Here is a 25761-nt window from a genome sequence, read left to right on the forward strand (position 1 = left end):
ACCTGCACAACTCAATGATTTCTAATCCTTTGAGCGGTCGTAGGAAGCAGTGGCCCCAAACTCAAATCTTCGGAAGTCGGAGGGAAGTTTAAAGGCGGGAGTGCAGAAGTTACAAAGCAAATAAAATGTATAGAGTCCAGGCTACAAAGTTTATAGGAAAAAGATAACAGTCTCTTGTAAAAAAGGACTCAAACGCTTATCAGCGAATGCACAGCGGAAGCAACGGAAGTAACCGTGGAATAACAAAAAGCTGGCGGAAATTCGTGTGAAAAAGTAAAAATAAAATAACAATGAGACTATTCGTTCAAGGTAAGCGACCTTAATTTATGGGATCCTACATTTTTCATTCAAAATTTGTTCTCCCACCTTCTAACATAGTATTATCACTGTTCAGGAAAGCAAGCGTAGTTTTTTCTTACCTAAACCACTAGAGTTAGAATTCTCAACCGGCATAAGAACCAGAAAATATTCTGAAACCTGAACTTCTTCAACTTAACCCTACTTTTAGTATAAACTATACATTCATTTATCTCATACAGTTTTATTTTAGCATTTTCTCGAGAAATTCCTTAAATCACTTTTACCAAAACATCCAAAAAATAAATCTAAAAAACTCCAAACCAACTTACATTTGTATTCACTTGAAAAGAAGTAAAGAAAAGTTATCGGACCAACAAAGGTTATCAAACAAATAAAGCTAAAAGGTAGAGTGGTACTTTCTCCCACTCAAACCTTAGATGTGTGCCACTCTTGGGCAAGGGCACAGCTGCTGTCAGTCAATAAAACCATTAATAAAATTAAACACGTGTCAATGCAAGCGCTCTTTTTTATCAGCAGCGTTTATTGTATTGTTGCTTTTGTAATAGTAATACGCTGGCCTTTAGAGTGTGCGACCTCAAAAGGAAAACAATTTTTCTAATGGTTCTGGCTCTGTGACGACAAGTGTTCCCCAACCCCATGCCAATACTACGCCAGCAAAGATTTTGCACACAGTTAAAGAGATCTGCACATGCAGCTAAGAAATGATTCTTACTCGCACAACAAAAGCTACACGGTTGCTTTTGAATAGATTTTTCTTATTCAAAGCTATTGCTATTCATTGCATACCTTTTGAACTTTCCTCTGTTGCTTTCATTCTTTTTTCCACCTTTAGTGATTTTTTTACGTTTCATTTGCGTTCTTTTGACTTTTTGCTTTCTTAGCTTTTTGTTGTTAGTGCTTTTATACTATTTTGTTACTTTTGCTTTTCATTTATTTGATAGTTGAAGCTGTTTTAGTACTAAACTATATCGATTCTTTGATTTCGATACTTTAAAATTCTGAAACTTAAGGATCTACGCAGTATTTCCTAGGCTCTTATCAGCTATACTCGTATTGCCTACCTTGAATCGATAATTGTTAATATGAACTTTGGACTTCTGTCTCTTTAAGGTCTATAGTTGACAATTTTGGCCACCTAGGCGTAGCTCCTGAAATCCCTATGAGTGACCACTTTGTAACTCGTTAATTCAATTTTTGACGGTCACAAACGCTCTTCTATTTCACGCATCCAAAAAGTCCTCTCACCATGATTTAGCTAAAATAAAATGGTCTTTAATCATCTATGAGTCGTCTATGAAGCTAAGTAGTTATTGGACCTCCCGTCATATGATAGTATGATAACTCCCCAGAAAGATACGTGGAATCTTACTTTTCTTGGAATACTCAGACGGAATTTTTCTTACGGATGCAATGAAATAAGTGCCGCTTAAGCTAGAATAATTATGACTGGAGGATGGAGTCATATGTAGAAGTGGAGGATGGAGTCATATGTAGAAGTTCACGTAAGTGAGGAAAGTTTCTGACTGCCATTCACTTGGGAGTGGCCAGGAACGATTCTTTTACATGTGGCTCAAGCAGCTCACAACTTCCGGTCTTAGACCAAGTATCCTCTGGGTAGCCAACAGGCATCCGTCTGGAAGCGAGCTAAAGTGAGAAGGCGAATCCCGCTTATGCGGTTGTGCGTAGGGTTTGGGACCCACCACATAAAAACGAATAACCAGTGAATAAGAAACACAGGCCTCGGATGAGAAACCCCCCATTTTGATGACGACCACGGCAAACGTATAAAGGACTATGATTTAAGGGCATGCACCTGGAATGTCCGGACCCTTAATTGGGAAGGTGCCTCTGCCCAGCTGGTTGATGTCCTCGTAAGAGTAAAGGCTGACATCACCGCAATCCAAGAAATGCGATGGACGGGACAAGGACGGAAGAAGGTGGGTCCTTGTGACATCTACTACAGCGGCCATATAAAGGAGCGCAAATTCGGTGTGGGATTCGTGGTGGGAGAGAGACTCCGTCGTCGAGTCCTGGCATTCACTCCGGTGGATGAACGTCTAGCCACAATTCGCATCAAAGCGAGGTTCTTCAACATATCGCTGATTTGCGCCCACGCCCCGACGGAAGAAAAGGACGAAGTGATCAAAGATACCTTCTATGAGCGCCTAGAACGTACCTATGAGCGCTGCCCCCGCCACGATGTCAAAATCGTGCTTGGCGATTTCAACGCTAGGGTGGGTAAAGAAGGTGTCTTTGGCACAACAGTCGGAAAATTCAGCCTCCATGACGAAACATCACCAAACGGTCTGAGGCTGATCGACTTCGCCGGAGCCCGAAATATGGTCATCTGTAGTACTAGATTCCAGCATAAGAAAATCCATCAAGCTACTTGGCTGTCCCCGGATCGAATCACTCGCAACCAGATCGATCATGTTGTGATAGATGGACGACATGTCTCCAGTGTTTTTGATGTGCGTACGCTTCGTGGTCCCAACATCGACTCGGACCACTATCTTGTAGCAGCTAAGATACGCACCCGCCTCTGTGTAGAAAAGCGCACACGTCAACAAACACAAGGAAGGTTCGACATCGAGAAGCTGCAATCACAACCGACAGCCGAACGATTTTCTACTCGACTTGCACTCCTGCTCTCTGAGAGCACCCATCAGCATCTCGGTATAAGGGAGCTGTGGGACGGCATATCAAACTCCTTACGAACAGCTGCAACCGAAACCATTGGCTTTCGGAAAAGCCAAAAAAACAGCTGGTATGATGAGGATTGTCGTCTCTCAGTGGACAGAAAACAGACTGCCTACCTCGCAATGTTGCGATCGACCGCAACACGAGCGGGATGGGAAAGATACCGAGAGCTGAAGAGGGAAGCGAGACGCATTTGCAGAAAAAGAAAGAAAGAGGCAGAAATGCGTGAGTATGAAGAGCTTGACAAGCTGGCCGACAGGGGTAATGCTCGAAAATTTTACGAAAAGATCCGGCGACTAACTGAAGGTTTCAAGACCGGAGCACACTCCTGTAGGACCCCCAGCGGTGATCTAGTGGTTGATGACCAGAGTATACTGTGTTTGTGGAGGGAACACTTCTCCAGCCTGCTGAATGGCAGTGAAAGTACAACACCAGGAGATGGCGAACCCGATTCCCCAATCGACGACGATGGAACAGATGTTCCATTGCCAGACCGTGAAGAAATTAGAATAGCAATTACCCGCTTGAAGAACAACAAGGCGGCGGGGGCCGATGGATTGCCGGCCGAGCTATTCAAATACGGCGGCGAAGAGCTGATAAGGTGCATGCATCACCTTCTTTGCGAAATATGGTCGGAAGAAAGCATGCCCGACGATTGGAATCTCAGTGTACTCTGCCCAATCCACAAAAAGGGAGACCCCACAATCTGCGCCAACTATAGTGGGATAAGCCTCCTTAACATCGCTTATAAGGTTCTATCGAGCGTACTGTGTGAAAGACTAAAGCCCACCGTCAACAAACTGATTGGACCTTATCTGTGTGGCTTTAGGCCTGGAAAATCAACAACTGACCAGATATTCACCATGCGCCAAATCTTGGAGAAGACCCGTGAAAAAGGATCGACACACACCATCTATTTGTCGACTTTAAAGCTGCTTTCGACAGCACGAAAAGGAGCTGCCTTTATGCCGCGATGTCTGAATTTGGTATCCCCGCAAAACTAATACGGCTGTGTAAGTTGACGTTGAGCAACACCAAAAGCTCCGTCAGGATCGGGAAGGACCTCTCCGAGCCGTTCGATACCAAACGAGGTTTCAGACAAGGTGACTCGCTATCGTGCGACTTCTTTAACTTGATGCTGGAGAAAATTATAAGAGCTGCAGAGCTAAATAGAGAAGGTACAATCTTCTACAAGAGTGTACAGCTACTGGCGTACGCCGATGATATCGATATCATTGGAAACAACACCCGCGCCGTTAGTTCTGCTTTTTCCCGCCTGGATAAGGAAGCGAAGCGAATGGAGCTGGTGGTGAACGAGGACAAGACGAAATATCTCCTGTCATCAAACAAACAGTCAGCGCATTCGCGTCTTGGCTCCCACGTCACTGTTGACAGTCATAACTTTGAAGTTGTAGATAATTTCGTATACCTAGGAACCAACATTAACACCGATAATAATGTCAGCCTTGAAATCCAACGCAGAATCAACCTTGCCAACTGGTGCTACTATGGACTGAGTAGGCAATTGAAAAGTAAAGTCCTCTCTCGACGAACAAAAACTAAACTCTACAAGTCCCTCATCATTCCCGTCCTACTTTATGGTGCAGAAGCGTGGACGGTGTCAACATCCGATGAGACGGCACTAGGAGTTTTCGAGAGAAAGGTTTTGCGGAAGATTTACCCTTAAACATTGGCAACGGCGAATACCGCAGAAGATGGAATGATGAGCTGTATGTGTTGTTCGACGACATAGACATAGTCCAGCGAATAAAAAGACAGCGGCTACGCTGGCTGGGTCATGTTGTTCGAATGGATGAAAGTGCCCCAGCTCTGAAAGTTTTCGATGCAGTACCCGCTGGTGGAAGCCGAGGAAGAGGGAGACCTCCACTCCGGTGGAAGGACCAGGTGGAGAAGGACCTGTCTTCACTTGGTATTACCAATTGGCGCCAAACCGCCAAAAGGAGAGATGCGTGGCGCACTGTTGTGGACTCGGCTATAACCGCGTAAGCGGTTTCTACGCCAGTTAAGAAGAAGAAGAAATCCCCATCTAAATACATATATACTCAAGTGTATACTTAAAGAAGAAGAGCTTAAAGAATTAAATGATCATATCAATACTGTTAAGTACGAACTTAGATTAGCGTTTTACGAGAGACCAAAAGACTTCTATGGGGTTACAATACCAGAAGCTTCAGGTGTCCGTCCAAGGAGCAAACTCAGGGTACTGGTGAGACTAGTAAGCTCAGGACACTGTAAGCTCAACAAACACCTATGTAACTTGGATATTGTCTCGTCGGAAAACTGCCGCTTTATTGACATGAAAACGGAAATAAAGAGTGAGTAGCACTTCACAGTTGCAGCAGTAGTATTTTTTGGACTTCATACTTCTAATTAAGGAGCGGATCCACTCTCTTACTTCTAGCACTATACTGGATTTCCTCAGGATGCTGAGTCTCATGAAGTCGTTAAAGGTTTCAAGAGCAGCGCATACCGCAACCATAATCTATCTATCGAAACACGTAGATTACCTATTCGATTTTCAATTTTATGTGGGATCTTAAGGTGAAGAATATTTAAAAAAGAAAGTGGATTGGTTATATAGTTTCTGTAGTAAATATCCTTGTATAAATTTCACATAAATATATGCCTAAAAGCGTCCAACTATTCCGTTTCCCCTCACCTCAAGGTACTTATCGCATCCGTAACACATTAAACTATCATACAAAAACCACACCGCAGCCCAAAAATGTTTATTACGACCAATAAGCGGCGAATCAACAATGGGTTAAACGCATAAAGATGCCATAAAATATTTTAGCCATTACTATAAAAATAAGCGAAAAAGGGTATCTAAAAAAATCTATTCAAAGACAACGGAGAACTTAAAAACTTAAAGAAACTACAGTCTAGAAGAGTAGGGCGGACGCTCCACTCTACATTACGATTATTGACAATGGATGAGCGAGTGCAAATCCGCGTTTGCGTTTATTTTATTTTTCTGCCACAAATATTTAAAGGGATTATAGTGGGTAAATAATAAACGATGCGTGGTGAGTAGAGAAGTCATAAAAATGGATAAACGCGGTGGCGGAAAACTAGAGAAAGCCACCCCTTTGCTGAGCGTTTGTCAATGCCGGCTTTTCAATGACATTTGCTAAGCGTTTTTGTGCACTTTTTTTGCTGGAGATTTAAAAGCAACAGTCTGAAAGGGTGTTGAATTGTGTACTTTTGCTATTTTCTGCTTTCTTTGATTTTTTTTTCGCACAAGAAATATGTTTGTACATATGTTTTGAAAGGGTTGATAGCGTATTTGAGGGCTGAAGGGTTAAGATGGGCAACCGCAACTTCAACTTCAAGAGCTGCGTAGAAAATTGCTAATGTGTCGGAACGAATTTACATAAACGATATTGCAAATATATAAACTATACGTTGAATAAAGCGGATTTAGAAGAGAATTGCCAAAAATACCATCAAAAACTCACATTAAATATGTATGGCAGAACAGTCAACTGTAAGCAGTACTTTTTGGCATTTCTTTTTTTTTTTTTTTTTATAACGATTTGTGATTTTACACGTCTGTCAGTAACAATACTTTACAACTCATCTCGCTATCGACCCACACTCTTAAGAAGCTAACAAGTCAGCCAGCCAGACAAAATGACAACAAGCAACTGGTACTGTCTACGACGGGCTTGTCTGCTCATCAGCAAATATCTACCAAGCCTCTCTCTCACTAAAGCATTTTGCATGCCACAAATGACACGTCGCAAAGCAAACACAATTTAAGTACGAGTTTTCATATGAGTATATGTACTCCCATGTGAGTTAAAGAGCGTTACATCGAAGGGGTTTTCTGGGGGTTCGAAAGCCTCCTACTAATACTGATGTTTCCAAACTGATAAACTCGATGGTAATCTAATTAATATAACGATGAATATTGTATATAAGTAACTGAGGTTTCATTAAGTAGTTAATGAGATGACAAACGTGAGACTCTACTTCGACTAATGTCAGTAACAGTATAATCTGGCCTTATGTTCCATAGAAAAATATCCTTTCAAGAATCAAGCAATCTTATTAAAAGGCTAGACGCATAAACGATTTTCTAAAACCCAAAACGACCTGAAAATATAACATTCGTTACAAACACCTTCGAGCCACTAATTGCCTACGTATGTATATAATTGGACCCACATCAATCAAAATCAATGAAGATTACATTCCTGATATCTTATACGAATAAACAGATAGTTTTTCTAATTTCTAAGACAAATCCATGTTTATAAGGAATTTTCGATACTATCGAACTCAATTTTTTAAACGAACGTAATAACTACCATTCTTAGTATTTTCTTTAAATTATGATTCCTTTCTAACTTCGTGAAAAGCTTAAAACACTTAGTAAGAAATCTTTCGACAACAACAAGACTTTAAGTTATCATGTTTCTAATAAAAAGGCGTTAGTTATAAGAAGACACAAGTTGAGAAACAAACTCGAACGAATCCTTCAACTTGAAGACCACTGCATTCAAGTTCATCTGAAGTCCACAATTTTCTGTAGAGTAACCGTCAAATGCAAAGCTAATTAGTCTTATTCAGAACAACAGAGAGTTTGATCTTATTACTAGATATCATGAAAATAAAGGGGTTTTCAATAAGAGTCAAATAAAGCTAAAAAGCTCGTTGTTGGATCGTACATCTTTCAATGATGAAATGGCAAACCTTACTGAAGAGAAATTACAAAATAGTGGAAGAGCTTTCCTTTTGAAAATCCCTTTATATAAAATCACATTCCCCCTCAAAGATCATCCTGAGACACCACTGTTTTTTGAAAACAAACAAAAATCCACAAATACCTAAAGCAGCATATTCTTTAAATCCACCAGTGTCGTTGTCATTGACACGTACGAACCCCGTCTGTATGTGGTAAACAGATGCGCCAAAATCGAAGCTGATCCATTGACTGCCAACTGACAGCGAAAGCAACAGATTGAAAAGCGCAAAGGGGATACGGAGATACAGCAGAGTGAAGACAATGCGACAGAGAGAAGAGATTCAGTGCAGTCGTAGTTTTCTGCAACCCCGAATTCTGTGCTGAATTCAAAAACCCACAGCGCGTTTCCTCAGCATCGCCTTTGCTGCTCTGACGACTGACATTTGCCTGTGGCCTCTGCCTCTGGTATCACCTCATGTGATTTGTGTGTGAATTATTGATGGTAATTTTAAAATTTACCCTCAACTATTTCCATTTCGGATTTGTACTTTGTTTGTCAATGCGACGTTGTTTGCATTTTTTTCAAAAACTCATACCCACAGCCACACTCATATATGTATAGAGACCGAGTTATCGCGCCGTAAAGTATGCAATATATTGTTGTTATTGATTGTTGTTTGTCGCTACAAACGCTTTTATGAGCGTGTTTGACTATTGGATTCACTGCGTCGTTTGTCGCTTATCATAATGGCCCAAACATATGGTTGTACGTGTCGATAATTTAAATAAGCTACTTTACTGGCCTGCATTGGACCCCGCTTCCGGCCGTATTGTCAACACATCACTTGTCATTTGACATTTGTTATTGTTTGTGTGTGTGTATGTGTGTGATTTCCATGGCTGAGAAGGTGTGATTTTCAAAATTTTTCACTTCCCCACCCTCACCTCCATTGTTTGGAAGATATTAAACAAAGCTTGTCGAAATGAAATGTGCATATTAAATCGCTTATCGGCCGTCAGTCGTTTTGCAGCGACGCATTTTCATTATGTTCATTAGTGTTAAATTCGTTTTTCCTTACACTCACACACACACACATAAATACTTATTTGATTGGATTTGTTGGTTTTTTTTTTGCTTTCCCTTTTTGTTTCGCACTCACGGTGTCACCGACTCTCCATTAGATCGCCATAATGAGATAAGAAAATGAGCGCGTCTGTATTTATGCGGTCGTATCAGCCGACATTTGGGCGTTAAAGTGTCGTTTGGTAATTGAATTTTCCGATGAAATCAACAGCGAGTATGTACAGCTGGTAGGAAAAAAGCTGAATTTGCATTTAATATAATAAATTTTAATCTTATATCTTGATTGGTAGTGACACACTTTTGAGCTTTTTTATGAATGCATTTTATAGAAGCAAATATAATTTTTCATACATAGAAACCTCGATCTGAATAGTGATTTTGTTGGTTCATTCTATCGAGATCCCATAAATTTAACAGACTGCCTTCTCAAATGTGAAGGACCTTCAATATATGTTCCCAAGTACTCATGATTCTTATACAGCACCAGTAGATTACTTAAAAAGACAATATTTCCTTTGGAGACATATAAACAGATTTCATAAGATAACTATTTTAGGAAAGATAGGTGAAAGGATAAGCAACAAAAATGTTGAAAATTTACTTCCGTTATGACTATGTCGGAAATAAATCGAGCAAACGTCTCAGACTCATCTATCATGAGATCTATCTGAAGAATGAAACTAATAGCGTCTCATTCCCGACTTGTAATTTAATACAATCAGAGTGTGCAGCTACTGGCATACGCCGATGATAACAACACCCGCGCCGTTAGTTCTGCATTTTCCAGAATGGATAAGGAAGCGAAGCGTATGGGTCTGGTGGTGAACGAGGACAAGACGAAATATCTCCTGTCGTCAAACAAACAGTCAGCGAATTCGCGTCTTGGCTCCCACGTCACTGTTGACAGTCATAACTTTGAAGTTGTAGATCATTTCGTCTATCTGGGAACCAGCATTAACAGCAATAACAATGTCGGCCTGGAAATCCAACGCAACGCAACTCTTCCCAACAGGTGCTACTATGAACTGAGTAGACAATTGAAAAGTAAATTCCTCTCTCGACGAAAAAAAAAACCAAACTCTACAAGTCTCTCATCATTCCCATCCTACTTTACGGTGCAGAAGCGTGGACGATGTCAACATCCGATGAGACGACATTGGGAGTTTTCGAGAGAAAGGTTTTGCTCTGAAAGTGTTCCGCTGGTGGAAGCCGAGGAAGAGGGAGACCTCCACTCCGATGGAAGGACCAGGTGGAGAAGGACCTGCCTTCACTGGATATTACCAATTGGCGCCAAACTGCCAGAAGGAGAGATGCGTGGCGCGCTGTTGCGGACTCGGCTATAACCTCGTAAGCGGTATCTACGCTAGTGAAGAAGAAGAATTTCATACAATTATCAACTTGATAAATCGATATCGAGCTAGAGCAGAAAAAAGCATAACCGAACAGAATCATTTCAATCTCTAAGCCCACATTGGTTTTAACGAAATATGCAACTCTGATCCAATAAAGCTTTATTACATCTAATCAAATGACTATTGTATCGAAAGTTTAGGACCCCAAACCCATTTCTTCCAAATCAGATTTATCGGGTTCATTTTAAAAACAACATAAAACAAAGGTGATAACGAAACTACAGATCACATCAGAGATAATATCTTGAAAGGAAGAAAAAAAACTCTTGAAAGGAATTTCAAGTTGAAGATAAACAAGAAAATCAAAACTAAGAATTTATCAAAAGGATCAAAAATAGTCTAACTCACAATACCAGTGTTTTCTGGAAAAATTTTACTATTTATAATAGTTAGAGATATCTAAGAACCCCTTTCCAAAAACATTTTTATAGCAAGGCTCTTTAAACACCCAAGAACATTTTTTCCACAAATGTATCAGAAAATCTTTCAAAATCTCAAAATTCTCTGAGATATAAGAAGTCTTATGTAAGTTCTTTAGAGCAATAGTAATTTTCTTATATCTAATAAGATTTAATAAACTAAAAATCGTCATCCACCTACCTCAATTGTAGTCCTCTCACTATTGCTGCCACGCCACCAACACAACAGTTACCTCCCGAGCAACATTAACCCTTCGTGTTACTCATCAACACTACATAAATATTTAATGAAGTTAATTGAGTTGCCAACAGGATACGCGATGCACTTCGCTGCTATTATCACGACTGAAAATACAAGTACACGATTCACTCACACATACTAACGTTCATATATTGTACTGGTTATGTTTCAGCAAGTAAAATGGATAGTTGTGCCCCTGGGCATAGCACAGCGTAACCGCATTTTAATTAGTAAAATTTGCAAAAACAGAAAAAAAGGCACAACCGGCAACCGGAAGAGCACTGTAGAACATATATCTATACATTCAGTTATGTACAGAGGCACAATGGACAGGAAGTGACGTGCGTAACAGAATTTTGAGCTGGTTGATGTATGGGATGTGTGGATACTTGAGTAGGCAGTGGGGAATATAACTTAGGAGTTGATGTTATGCAACTACTATAATTCTATAAACACGGTTAGCGCAAGCGATGAGCTTAAATTACTTGACTAGTGGAAATTCAGCGAAATCTGCAATGAGCACGGAGTGAAAATACATAATATATACATAGGATTTGCGGCACATTACGGGTAAGTGAAATGCATTAAAGAGTACAAAGACTTGGAAAACTAGTATTTCTTAGAAAAGCTGTTCTAGAAGAATTTTAATTAGCTTATAAAGCTTCGATAGAGCTTTTGGTACTTTGTATTATTTAATTTTAATCTAAATAGTAATATAGATTTACTTTATCTTTTTTATCATAGTTTTCACGCTTAAGCTAATAGAAGCTTTTACAATTAACATTTTTTATCTTTAGAGGTTTTGCAATATACTCAAAACTTAAACGACCTCAAAGCTCAGGAAGCTTTCACAATTCTTCAATTCAAAAATAAATATTAACATCTATTAAACCGATATGCCAAAGCTTTCATTAGCTGTCTGGTATAATTGTATTTTTGTATAACGGTAGCTACCGATATTTTCATATTGAAATTAAATTAATGTATTTTACATGCGAAAAATTAGTAGGCATCTTGAATTCACTCAATTAAGCTTTTATTAATATGTTTGTAAAGCTTTCATAGGAAAGAGAGGAGTTAAATGAGCTTTCGATTTTCAATTTAAAATATTTTTAATATTAATGAATTCGTTTTTCTACCCGCGATGCTTATATAAGTATGCTTTCAAAGCTTTCACTGTCGAAAGCTCATCTCATTTCTCCTCAAAAACAAACATTTGCCTTCCAAAAAAGCACTACTTATTCACAAAAATATGTAAATAACAGCAGATAAAACTCGAATTTTCCCAAAACTCGCCAAAAGGCCAGTAGAGCTTATACAACAAATTACGTGCACCTTGCCTCAGCATATCATTACTAGCGATGTATATCCCACGCAAACTTTTGTAGCAAATGTAGTGTACGGGCAGCTACATTTTCCGTCTAACAATTTCCAATCCAAAATGCGCATTTAAAAATTTCACGCTCCTTCCAAGCAAAAAAATATGGCTGCACCATGGACCACCTGCCTCAGCGTCGCCTTTAAATCCACCGCTAAAATAGACGCGCTTGTGCTACGATTTCTTGTTGCTGCTCGCAAATACATACATATACAAATTATCCGCAAAAGCTTTGTATTTGTTGTTGTTATTGCTTTAACCGGTTAATGTTGTTTTTGGCTGTGTGTGTGTTTTATTGCTGTAACTGCTGTTGCGTCCTTTGTAGGTGGGTTCTTTTAATTTCCAATATGCGAGCACAACCACTCTGAATGTGTGCGAACTGCCCACTACTACTGCCGTCTGTGCAGCTCTATTTCACCGTTGTTGTTTTTTGGTGGTTTTTGTTGCTGTTGTTGCGGTATCCTGCGGCCACAGATACATTATCCTAAATTTGCATAAAATAAATAAATTAAGTATGCCAGACATGCGGTGCGTTGCGGTACTCCGTTGTTGCGTTCCTACTGCTGATGCTGATGTTGCCACGCATTCGGCCCACCCTCCCCCGCACAAGAACTAATGCTGCCTGTGCTGATGCTGCTATTGGCAATCGCCAAGTTTCACTTACTTGTTACGTTGTTGCTTTTCCTTGTTGTTGCTGTTGTTACTGTTGTTTGTTTTGCCTGTGTTCGTTTTTATACCGCTAATGGTTAGCTCCACCATTTGGCCACTATTGAAAACATTTAGCAACGAAAAGACTGAATTCGGTTGGTGGGCTGGCTATTCGAGAGCTTTGTTTAATATCGGCGCTGAAAATTCGCAACGCGTTTGCTCAATGTATTTGCGGGTTTAAAGGGTGTTGAAGACTGGATTCATAATAAAAATATTTTATATACAGAGAAACTCAAAGCCCCCAACATAATATGTGTTAAAGTGCTTAGAAAATTAAAAAAAAACGTCTAACTACTAGGTCCCGGATCTTGTTTAGACTTGTAAATAAGATATTAATAGTTTGAGATATTACAGATTAACCTAATCCAACTCAATTAAGGCTGAGAAATCAATGAATGGAACCTGTGAAACCATTCCAATACATAATATATCGAGGCAATGTTGATGGGTCTGCTGGTGATCGAGGACAAAGCAAAATATCTCCTGTCATCAAAAAAACAGTCAGTGCATTCGCGTCTTGGCTCCCTCGTCACTGTTGGCAATCATAACTTTGAAGTCGTAGATAATTTCTCGGTCTATCTCGGAACCAGTGTTAACAGCAATAACAATGTCAGATTCCAACGCAGAATCCCTCTAACCAACAGGTGCTACTTTGGACTGAGTAGACGATTGAAAAGTAAAGTCCTCTTTCGACTAATAAAAACCTACAAGTCCCTCATCATTCCCGTCCTACTTTATAGTGCAGAAGAGTGGACGATGTGACGGCACTAGGAGTTTTCGAGAGAAAGGTTTTGCGAAAGATTTATGGTCCTCTGAACACTGGCAACGGCTGTACCGCAGACAATGGAACGAAGACAATGACATAGTTCAGCGAATAAAAAGACAGCGGCTGAGCTGGCCAGGTCATGTTGTACGAATGGACGAAAGCACTCCAGCTTTGAAATTGTTCAATGCAGTACCCGCTGCTGAAGCCGAGAAAGGGGAAGATCTCCACTCCAATGGAAAAGTGGAGAAGGACATGGCTGCACTTGGGATTTCCAATTGGCGCCAAACGACAAGAATGAAGGACGAGTGGTGCGTTGTAAACTCGACTATAACCGTACCGCGTATGCGGTCTCTAAGCCAGTTAAGAAAAATGTTGATGATGACAATATGCCATGAATAACTTGTTAGAGTCTTGGAGAGAAAGATACTGCTAGGACGTCTAGTACGACGGTCACTATCCTATCTTGATTGGGGTCTAATAATAAAAGCTCATCAAAGGCACTTTTCAAAAAAGGTTCAAAAAAGATTACAAAAGATGTTCGACATCAAATGGGAACGAGAGACAGTTCTGACTTAAATAAAAATACTATGTTATCTAGATATTTGCAATAATCGTATGATATTACTCTTAAAACTCGTCAATTTAATTTATATAAAAATATGTGTATGGGGAGGAAATCAAATCTTCCTGATAGGTAATCCAAAATGAGATCGCATGAGAATTACTATAAATTACTATTCAAATAATCAAAATTCCTACCTTGAAGATTTCTAGGTCCTTTGTGAGAAAGAGATGACGAAGTATTGGAACATACCCGTAATGAAAATCGTAAAAATAATAATTCCTCAAAAAGTAATCCTTCCTCCAATACCCATTATATGGTATATCCAATCATTACCACTTTGTAACAGCTCACAGCTTTCGGGTCTGTATGTATGTATAGTCTGTATACAGTTACTATTATTTCAGATTGTCTTGCAGGCGTGTAGTAGTTCAAACACGCGCGTAAAACCAAAAATTTCACGAAACTTTAACAAAAATGTTGCACATAACGTAACGGCCTCCGACGGCTGTTGCCATTGCAATACCGTTAATGTTGTTGCAACGCTTTTTGCCATTACTGTAGGTTGCGTGTTGGTTTGATCAAACAGTTAGAGAATATGTTTTACTTGCTTTTTACTAGCGGGAGCGAGAGTGAAGAGAGGGGCTTTCTAATTTTTGGCTTTCAATTTGCACTTCGCATGCGGCAGGCGTTACTTTGGGGCTTGTTTTGTAAAATCGTTGGCAAAAGAAAATGCGCATAAATACACAGCGTGGCAACTTTTTTCGCAAGCGCAACTTTGGCTTGCAACGCCATTACATTTTATTTTGCTGCGATTTTCGCCAGCGGTGGATCGCCACAGCTTTCAGTACAGTTACAATGGTCACGCAGCGGTGGCGGCTATTTGCTTGCTGCACACTCAGTTTGCTCTCTTAGTAGCAGTTTGCAGCCAAAAATTACAACTACTCTGTACAACAGTGTTCGCTGTACCACAGCACCTGCGGCTCACCGCCCAGACCCAGGTTCTTCGTTACCTCGTAATCAGTCGGCCAAAAAAGCTTTGCAATTTTCCTCACTTTTCATACGAAATTTTTATGTAATTTGGCTACTTTTTTGTTCTTGCTTTTAAAATGATTTAGTTGCTTAATTTTTTTTTAATCTCTTCGCTTTTAATATTTCATTTTCGTACAAGTTTAATGTGCTTTTGGCGCTTTTGCATAATTCTTCTTCTGCTCTTTTTCTTTTTGCTTCACTAGTTTTAAGCTAAGTTACTATGCATTACCTCTGCCGTCTCACTTTTGGCAGTGGCGAAAATAATAAATTTTAGCCAACAACGAAAAGCAGTCGGGTTCACCGCATGCACTTCGAAATGACCTTGTGCGCCTCTTTTAATATTTCCTGCTGAACCCTACTGAGCTACTTCATGTTTTACACTTACATTTCACTGTTCATTACATATTATTACAAAATAAGCATTTCCTTGGTTTTCATATAAATGCATGTATTCAAACTCAGTGGTCAGTACTTTAGTAGGGCTTTGTACAGTGGGTCATTTTATGAATTTTGTGCAATTTTCTGTCAGAGAAAATATGAAGATCTTTCTACCTCCAGGCATTCGTAATATTGATTTCTAATAAAATAATAGTTTTTCTTTTGACTTATCAATTTTATTGTTTTAAATTTTCTAATTATGTGGCAACGCTCTTAAAAAAATATACTCAGCTCCATGTTTTCTTAAACCCCTATTTTAAGCCCATATTATTGAGTTCTAAAGTGTTATACATTTATTAGTCAAATTTTCAAAAATATGCAACCCTTTTTATAAATACATAAATTTTTAAAATTATATATAAAGGGGTTTTCAATAGGACGCTACAAAAGTAAACCGATAGTGACAGCAAACGACGCCATATTTTTCCCTTCTCTTTTGACATTTCTCTTCATTAAAGTTTGAAATTCGGAATCAGTGGCCTCAACTTTAAGAGCGCTACGTCTAATGTATGGTCGTCTTAATCGTCCTGTCAGATCAACAATTGAGCGTATAGTGGAAAATTTTCAATCCACAGGCACAGTACAAAATGTTTCCGTGACAGTGAGACAAAGAAGTGCCCGTAGTGTCGAGAGTATAACTGCGGCTAGCGCATCAATTGAGGAAGACCCAAATCAGTCTCTCACACGTCGTTCTCAAGCTTTGGACGTTTCTCAAGATCAAATTGACGCAAGAACTGAAGCCGCTTGATCAGAATCGTGGTATGTTCGTGGATTGGGCTGAGCAAAAACTTCCAATTGATCCGGATTTTCATCGAAAAATCATCTTCAGCGATAAGGCTCATTTCCTGCTGAATGGCTTGGTTAATAAGTAAAGTGTGCGTTATTGGTCAGGTAGCACGTACCCCATGAGTCAACATGGAGTCCCGAAAAAATTACGGCTTCGAATCGCCAACGAATATTTTTAGCCCAATTTGGATGATACGGACTTGGACACTATGTGGTTCCAATAGGACGGCGGATCTCACTAAATGGCCCAGTCAATTGACCACCTCGGTTTGACGCCTTTCGACTGTTTCCTGTGGGACTACATCAACTCTATGATCCATGCCAACAAGCCAGCGACGATTGATGAACTTCGTTCGAATATCGAACGTGAAATATAATCTGAGTTCAGACTTCGCAACTCCTCTTTGGGAGTTGGGTTAATTAGACTTGAGAACCATAAGTGATTTATACAACAGTCGATAACTTGACGAATATATCTTTTACATTTGGAACTAGATTTATTATCATTTAGAAAGGGTTTTGGAAACATCTTCTATTATACTTTATTATAATAATTAATGATATCTTCAAAATTTGTAATTTTGGTCCACAAAAAAATTTTCTGGATTATCAGTGGTTAATGAAATATTTAGAGAACATCATATATGTATATTAATAAAAATTCACTACAAATTAAAAAAAAATATTATCAGCACATTTTTCACCACCATGCCCCACTGTGCACTCACTTTAATACGATGTTTCACCCAAAATGCTTTTAAATGCAAACACTTACAACAATTGTAAATACATATGCTAATAAAAATACATAAAAAATACAAAAATTCATATTAAAATCTGCTGTAAACTGCACATCCTTCCGTTATATTTATTATTTATATTTATTTTCTGCATGATTGCGAAAATATTGTATAATTTTTGCAAATTTATTCCATCATACAAGCACACTCGCCACACTCACAGCCTGGCAACCCCACTCACCTCATCTCCAGCATACTTTCGCTTATTATGCGCGCACTCAGTTTATTGGCGGTTTTGGTCGCTCTCCACTCCACAAACCAACCAACCATCCATTTCATTTTGCTTTATTTATTTTCACAATTACTCGGCAATTTATGTAAATTTGCTATAAAAACCGGGTATTTTTCTTCATTCATTCATATGCCTGCCTGTTCGAATACACTTCATGCTTACTTAATTGATTGAGGTTGAATATTTTCGCTTCATACATTTAACTGTGTCAAACAATAATGCGGTGGTGTGAAGGAAAGCAGTGGAAACGTAAATAGCCGATTTCATTTGCATTTCCGGTAAATTTAAGGAATGCTTTAAAATTTATATGATTTTTATTGAGTAATCATAGAAATGTTTTAAAATGTGTCCTTCAAGATTTAAATTCTTCGATTTGTAGAAATTTAAGTATATAGAGGAGAGGAACTCGCCCTGTGTTGCTTTAGACTTTGAACCAAGAGCCAACAGAGCTCATCGCAGCAAACGAATTGAGAGACGATGAAGAGACCACAGAAGGAAAATTAATAGCCTCTTCAGAAAAAAAGATTGACTGAGTCTATAGAAATGTACTTTTAACAGAAAGAGGCTTGATAACTTCAGCACAAATTAGGCAAAATCTTGCAAAAATTCTCGATGACAAAGTGTAATTGAAATATTTAGAACAAAAGAACCAACTGGACCCAAGAACAACCATTCCTTAAGAAAGAGAACACTTAACCGGTTCTAAACAGCAATATTAGGATGAATCGGTTACCGCAAAGATACGAAGACGGTATACTTTCTGCTGACTAGTCTACAAAGAAATCTTATATGTACTATAGAAATAACTCTCCATTTGAAGCTCGAAGCGCATAAATGTTGATGCCACATCAAGAATCCGAATTCTATCCGATCTTACTCATAATGAGATATCAGCTGATAGAGACATAGTATAAGTCGATCTTTGATCAAACCTCGGAGTATAATATTGATTTATAAAGCTCCTCGAAAAATTTATAAGAAAATTGGTATTGGTATGGAACTTGTAGGACTCTCCTATCGTTATTTTTGACAGATTTTCTCTATTTCTAATGAGTCGTGAAGAAAGTGAATGTTTAGCATGTTTGTAGAAGATTCGGCCACCAACAAGGTACCAAGACGACCTGATTTCTGCTGACTAGTCTACTATAGAAATAAATCTCCACTTGGAGCCCGGAGATTAAAAATTGTTGTTAACTTCAAGAAACTGAATGGTATCCGATTATACCCACAATGGGATATCAGCTGATAAAGACATAGTGAAAGTCCATCCCTCCGAAAATAAAATTGACTCAAAAATCTCTTAATTAAATCAAATCGCAATTGTTAATTAGCATATAAGTTGTAGAACCCTCCTATAATTATTTTTGACAAATTTCCCCTATTTCTGAAGAGTCTCAGCTTGGTATTTATGTTCTTAGGGGCATACTCCTTCTTTTATGTTTTCTTAGTAGATGATTTAGAGGTTATAGACTATATCATCTGATGCATTCTTCAAATAATAATTTCTGCAAATCTTGAAGGTTTTAGAACCTTGTTTTCGTGAGATCGATATAACTATTATATGTTTCACATCTAATATTACTGTGAACGATTCATATTTATTCCGGTAGATACTTTCTTGTATAACCAAATAAAGAACTCATTAGTGCCACGAATCCACTTTTAATTAATAAACATAATGATGATTTCTATTTAACGCACTTGTAGTAGAGCGTAATATCACCGCCATATGCAAGGAAAAGATGTCACGAGCACGTAAGAAAGTCGTTAATAAACTTTTTTTTCCACTCATGCCAACCTCACGTTGCTGCAAATAATTGATAACCTAGACATGAAGAAGAAGCTTTACAAACGAACAGCGGGAGTCGACGCGCGCTTAGTAATACCTCTAAAAGAGCACATTGCCAGGAAACAGATGTTAAAAATTTGTTTATTTACGAGTAGGAGTAGTGCGTTGCCACACGCGCTGTAGCAAAGGCTATCAAATAAATCGTCTAACATGCCTCATTTATTGCACATTATAAAGCCAAACGAACGCATTGCAGCGCGCTTTATAGCCAACGACAAGTAGCTAGCACTTGCTATAATCAAGATATACACAAACACTCACCAGCGGCGGCAATCAACTCTGCTTCTTAGTTAGTGATGCTTCAATTATGCAAAAGAGCACAAAATGACAGACAGTCAAGCAAACTGACTGAAGTGGAAGCTACAAAAGCAACGTCCGCTGAACTGTACTGTCGAGCTGCCATGCGACGCCTGGCGGCTGGCTAAGCAAACACACACAAGCCTTCGCTGGCACTTACTACTACTGCTTCTACTGGATTGCCATGAGTTGTTGGCTGGCGGATTATCTCATTAAACGTAAATGAGCCACAACAACATGCAGTCGTGGCGCACAAACACACACACACAGCTGTATGTGGAAATCACCACCCACCATAGCCAGCATGAGTGCTGCGTGCTTAAGCGCATAAGGCGAGTGCGCCGATAAAAGCGGGGGGCGTTAAGCGAATTTAAAATTCAACTCACATACAACTAAGCACCCGCACGCACACATGTATACATACATATATAAAGGCTCATTAACTATGCCACAATAACTAAAAAGCAGCTATTTTAGACTCAACGCGGCGCCTTCAAGTCTGCTTTGCTCGCGAAAGTAAAAGCTCTTGGCCGCGAACTGATTGTCCTCACTGACGAAATTGTGACATTTTCATAAAACGCTCACATATAGTACATTGTACAGTTATATTATAATGTTTACTCCTTCACTTCAAACATATTCCACTTCACTATGTTCTAACTGCTCGTTTAAGCCATGGAATGCGTGTTTAATGGCCAGTAATGTGCGTGAGTACATATGTCGAAAGTACTACGTTAAATTTGACATATGTAAATGTGCATGTATTTATGGATATATATATACATATGTATGTTTGTGCGCATGCAAACGCGCCATTTGCTCATATATTACTCAGATAGTAGCGACTGCCGCCAATTTGGTGTGCCAACACCAAGCCTATTCTACAGTTCTACTATTAAGCTTGCTTTACCCCCCTCTTACCCTCACTCTTGTGTTTAGTCTTCCTTCAGCTACTTTAACGATTTGTTTTATGCGTTTGTTGACATTTTTATTAGCTGTTGGCGCTTTTTCTACATTACCAACGGATTTTAGCTTTGTATTTAAAGCGCTTAAGCTTTACTTATGACTTTCTAATTTCGCGGGTTTTGTATGGTTAGACTACAAGTACATATTACCCTTTTAATTGTAATTAAAATTATTCATGAAATAAATTTAACTTAAGATCTTTATAATTTTAAAAATATTAATAAAGTAAAAACTACCCTCCCTGTTAGGTTGAAATTGGGAAGAATCTTTTGCTTTTGAGGTTATGTTAATTAATAAATTATTCAGAACAAGCACTAAGCTCTAAGTTTTAATAGTTACCAAAGGAAAAAATGTCGTGAGAAGATATGTAAAGCGTCAGCAGTTAAATTTATAGCAAAAAAAAAGAAAACAATCATATTTTCAATCCAAATATTTAACAGAAATCACTTTTTCACATAAACGATATGGTGTTTTTTAAATTCGAAACATAAGCCACAAAATGAAATATTTTAATTTTACTGACTTTAATCACATTTTTCGTTTATTTTTCTGAAGATTGTTCTAAATTTTTTAAAATTGTTTATTTTTTAAATCAGTTGCACACTACGAGTTAGGGAAGTTAAACTGCATTTCGATTTTGGAAACTAACTTCAAAAAAAACAAAAAAATTCCTGTTTTTACTAATGAGTAAATCTCCCGAAAAAAGTTGAAAACGTATATAAATGAAAGGCTGTCTGTGTAAGAAATGTATATCCTGTATTCAAAGAATATAATGATATTTATGAAATGTGTTCCAAATTTATTTATTGTTGTGAATACAGTAAAATATTCATAATAATAATAAATCAAATAAATGAATAGGTTAAATATATTAAATCAGTTAAGTAATATACGAACAATAAACATTTGAATTATTGAAATGACTCACTAAAAAGGATGCATAATCCTTTTTAATATAATTATTAAAAAAAAAATAATATTATTAGGTCTACAACTTACGTAACAACAAAACGGTAACAAATGTCTATGAGCCTCGGCCGCACTTTTCTTGGAATTAAAAAAGAAAAGCAAAATTTGCCGCAAATATCAAGAATTCGCCTCAAAAGGTGACATTTTAAGTGGAGAATAAGTTTGGGATGCAAACAGATGTCTACAAATATTTTTTTGGGTAAATGTTGACACAAATGACCAAGAACCATATAAAACGATTTAATCGATTTAATCGACCAGTACTTGACCCTGGAGACATTCCCGCAAACGTCGAGAATTCGGCTCAAAAAGTGACATTTTCAGTTGAGAATAGGTTTGGGATACAAACAGATCTCTACAAATATTTTGTTGGGTTAATGTTGACACAAATACCCAAGATCGATATAAAAAAAAATTAAAATAAATTAAATAAATGGGTAATTAAAAAAATATATACATATTTGCTAAATACTATGTATATTATAAATGTTAAACTTACCTTAAAAAGTATGAACAGCAAACTTTAATCCCCTGATTGTGAGTACTCTCCGCAAATTTAATAACACGTCCACTATTGGAGACTACTTTTTCACTAATTTACTCTAATAACTCAAGCTATTTTCAGCTGATTTCATAATATACTACACAACACTTTTCTCTACAAATCTTTATTACAAACACCCTTTATATAAAAAGTCCAAAGCACAAACACTAGGACATCACTATGAATGTCTAATACAAACATATGTATATTCACACATTATCGCCGTGTAACAATTATCAGTGCTCGCTCTTCTTCGTTCAACGCGAAAGTTGTTTACATTATTGTTTTTGCAGTAAACTTGCTTGACATTGATTTTTTTATAAACTTTACGCAGTAGCCACAACCGAGTCAAATATAAAGATTAACACAATTAAATATATTAAAATTTAATTTTTGTTACATTTCTTAATATTTTATTAACACTGCGACTTTTTGTAAAAACACGACCGACCGACTTACGACGACACCTGTTTGCACGCGCTCAACTTCTTATTACTTTTCGCATTTTATTAAATTAAACCAATTTCTTGCAATTATACAAACATCCACAATACATATATACCACAGTTTTAACACAATTGTAATAAAATTATAACAATTTATTCATGAAAACACACAAATTATTAATGAAAACACAGCCACACCACAATTCACGCAAATTTTTCTCACTAATTAATTGTTGCTTGCATTTTTCACCTTACTTCTCTCTTCTTTCTATTTACACAAATATTCGCACAACGGAATTTCTCTTATTTCAGTCAAATCTCTACTGCGTTTGCTCGCCGCACTTATGTTCTCTTAATGCATTCGCTCTAGTCTCTCATCTGCACAACTCGTTGCTCTTGCTGACTACGTGTGTTTGATTGTTTGTATGTGCGCACAGGAGCAACTGAAAGCGCATGCACGTTTAACTTGCCAAATACACTCGAATAAACATTTTAAACTTTAAACATTTAATTTATTTCGAACATTTTATGTTTATTGCTTTGTTTTAAAACTAAATTGAGTTATTTATTGCACTATTAATACACAAATTTAATATTTTCACTTGCTTGCTGTGACTAAGCAGCTAATTTATTCGTTGACCCAGCGGAAACTGACGAGCAGCAAACATAATTCGTTTACGGAAGTAAGGTTGTATGTAAAAGTATTTTTATATTTTAAATTAATAAATCGAAAATATAATATTTTTAAAACACATGCATATTATAATAATAAAGACTATAATAGATTTAGAAATACTTGCAAACATTTCCCACATTGATTTCTTTCATTCAGTATCTGATCATGATCGTGTTTCTTTATTCACTCTTTCAACCATTTCCTGTTTTAGGGACTTGAAATTTACAGAAACAATCATAGTTCCTTCATTTCGTAGATCATTGCCTTTCCGATAACAGGTGATCTAGAAAGTTCTAAAGAATAAAAAATTTAAACTATGTTCAGAGTGTTCAGATCTAATTAAGAAACACCCCCTATAATTATATTTCATATAAATAATTAATAAAACTTTGAGTAAAAATCATTTTATAAATTAAATTAATTATTATTTTTCGTACGGAATTATTTTATTATAAATAAAAGACTTTTAAAAAAAATAATTCGATTTTGTTATATGTATTAACACAATTTTATAAATTTCCAATAATTTTTATACAATCAATTACTTTTATTTACTAAATTATATCATTTTTACAAATTTTGAATAAACTAACATTTTTACTTTAAAAACATTTGTTAAACTCTTTCGCATTGCCGACAACCCTGTTTGCGCGATCTACGCTCTTCTGTCAACGCACATCCGTTATTCGGTAGTTTCCTTCACGCGAATGCAAATACGGACGGTTAAATGGCGTAATTTAGTAAAAATGTGAATTTTTTATAAAATATCGTGGCAAGTGCGGGTTTTTAGTGATAAAATGCAAATACAAATAGTGTGCCACCAATTAAATGCAAAAAATCGCGTCGGGCGTTAGAATTTCCATGTTAAAACGTGTTTGTGCATGTGCGTGCAATGGTATAAGTGAAGAAAAGTGTGAAAATCTTATTAAATAATATGGCAAGTGCATGTTTTTGGTGATAAAATGAAAATATAAATAGTGTGCCACTAAATAAAAGTAAAAAATCAGTGCGGGCCTTGAAATTTCAACCTAAATAATGCAATTCAATATGGGCATGCAATGGCCTATTAAAGTGAAGTGAAAGTGTGTAAATGTAGCTAAATATAGGGGCAAATGCAAAATTTTATTAATAAAATCAAAATATAAATAGTGTGCCATCAATTAAATGCAAAAAATCGCGACGGGCGTTAAAATGTCCGTGTTTAAACACGTTTGTGCATGCGCGTGCATCGGCCGGTGCCGGCAATAATGCAGTTTCAGTGAATTTCAATGAGAAAAGACAAAATTCACATTAATGCAAATTGATTCATAGTTGTAAGGTAAGTCGTTTTCAAAATTAACTTATTAACAACAATAATGATCTGTTTTAAAAGCAAACATTTACTTTTACCGTTTCTATGCATGTGCGTGCATGCATTTCGTGTTGTTTGTTTTGTTTGAGAGACTTCAAATGCAATGCACAGTTTTGAGAGCGCTGATATGCGTTGTTGTTAAGGCTTTCAAACTGTGTGCTAGCAAATAAAGTGTGCTTCTCAAACTTTTTGCGAATAAAGGAATGATAATTTAAATATAAGGCTGTATATTTTAAATTATTTATTTTAATTGTATGATATTGTTTTATTTGCATGTTTGACATTTATTTTATGTATTTCCTCTATATTATTCCGATTGTTTTCAATTAAAATTTTGTATCGGTAGATAATTATAAAAATAAATAAAATATTTCTTTGGCGTACATGACTGGATTTAACAAAATTTTCTAAAATAACTATAAATCCATAAAAAGTTTAAAGACAAAATATTTTAAATGTCATAAAGGTTATATTAAGAACATTTTTATACAAAAAACATTTAATTAATTTGAGTGAATATAAAATGTAGAAATAATATAAATAAAATTATTAAATTTAAATTTATTAAATTATTGAAATAAATAATTATAAAGCTGTGCTGTGTGTTTTTGTGGCCGTTTGGTTTGTGATTTCAAGAGTGCTACATGGAATTAAAGGATTTTTTAAAAGAGAATTAGCATGTAAAATTTTTAACCTATATATCAAAATTCAAATCAAATTAAAAACAAAATTAAACAACTTAATTTATAATAAATCAAATAAAAAAATGGTTTTACTGAACTAAACTTGAGAAATTTTTAAAAATTAAATTCTGGTATGTGCAGAATAGAATTGGCATTGTAGTCTTTGAATGTTGGTAGTTTGAAACCATTGAGTTTTTGACTCTTTTGCTCATTATTGCTAGGGGGAAGTTATTTTTTAGAACATACCCTTAAAATCCTTTCATTTACAATTTTCATTTGGTCCATTTGCAATGAAGTTTGAAAAAAAATTATTCATAAATATTTCACGGTATTTCACCAACTTCAATTCTAAAACTAAGCTAAAATTACCTTCATTTGTGTTAAAAA

At 36.9% G+C, this 25761-nt stretch overlaps 1 protein-coding gene across 1 annotated transcript in view; it reads left to right on the forward strand.

The window, feature by feature from the left end:
• The first annotated feature begins 24196 nt into the window (after nt 1-24196).
• The window catches only part of LOC105210881 (uncharacterized), a 35131-nt gene continuing 33566 nt past the window's right edge, over nt 24197-25761 (forward strand). The window contains exon 1 of the mRNA XM_054227764.1: nt 24197-24658. The gene's annotated coding sequence lies outside the window, so the exon portion shown is untranslated. The remainder of the gene's footprint in view (nt 24659-25761) is intronic.

Source organism: Zeugodacus cucurbitae, chromosome 3, assembly GCF_028554725.1.
Source record: "Zeugodacus cucurbitae isolate PBARC_wt_2022May chromosome 3, idZeuCucr1.2, whole genome shotgun sequence".
Taxonomy (NCBI): domain Eukaryota; kingdom Metazoa; phylum Arthropoda; class Insecta; order Diptera; family Tephritidae; genus Zeugodacus; species Zeugodacus cucurbitae.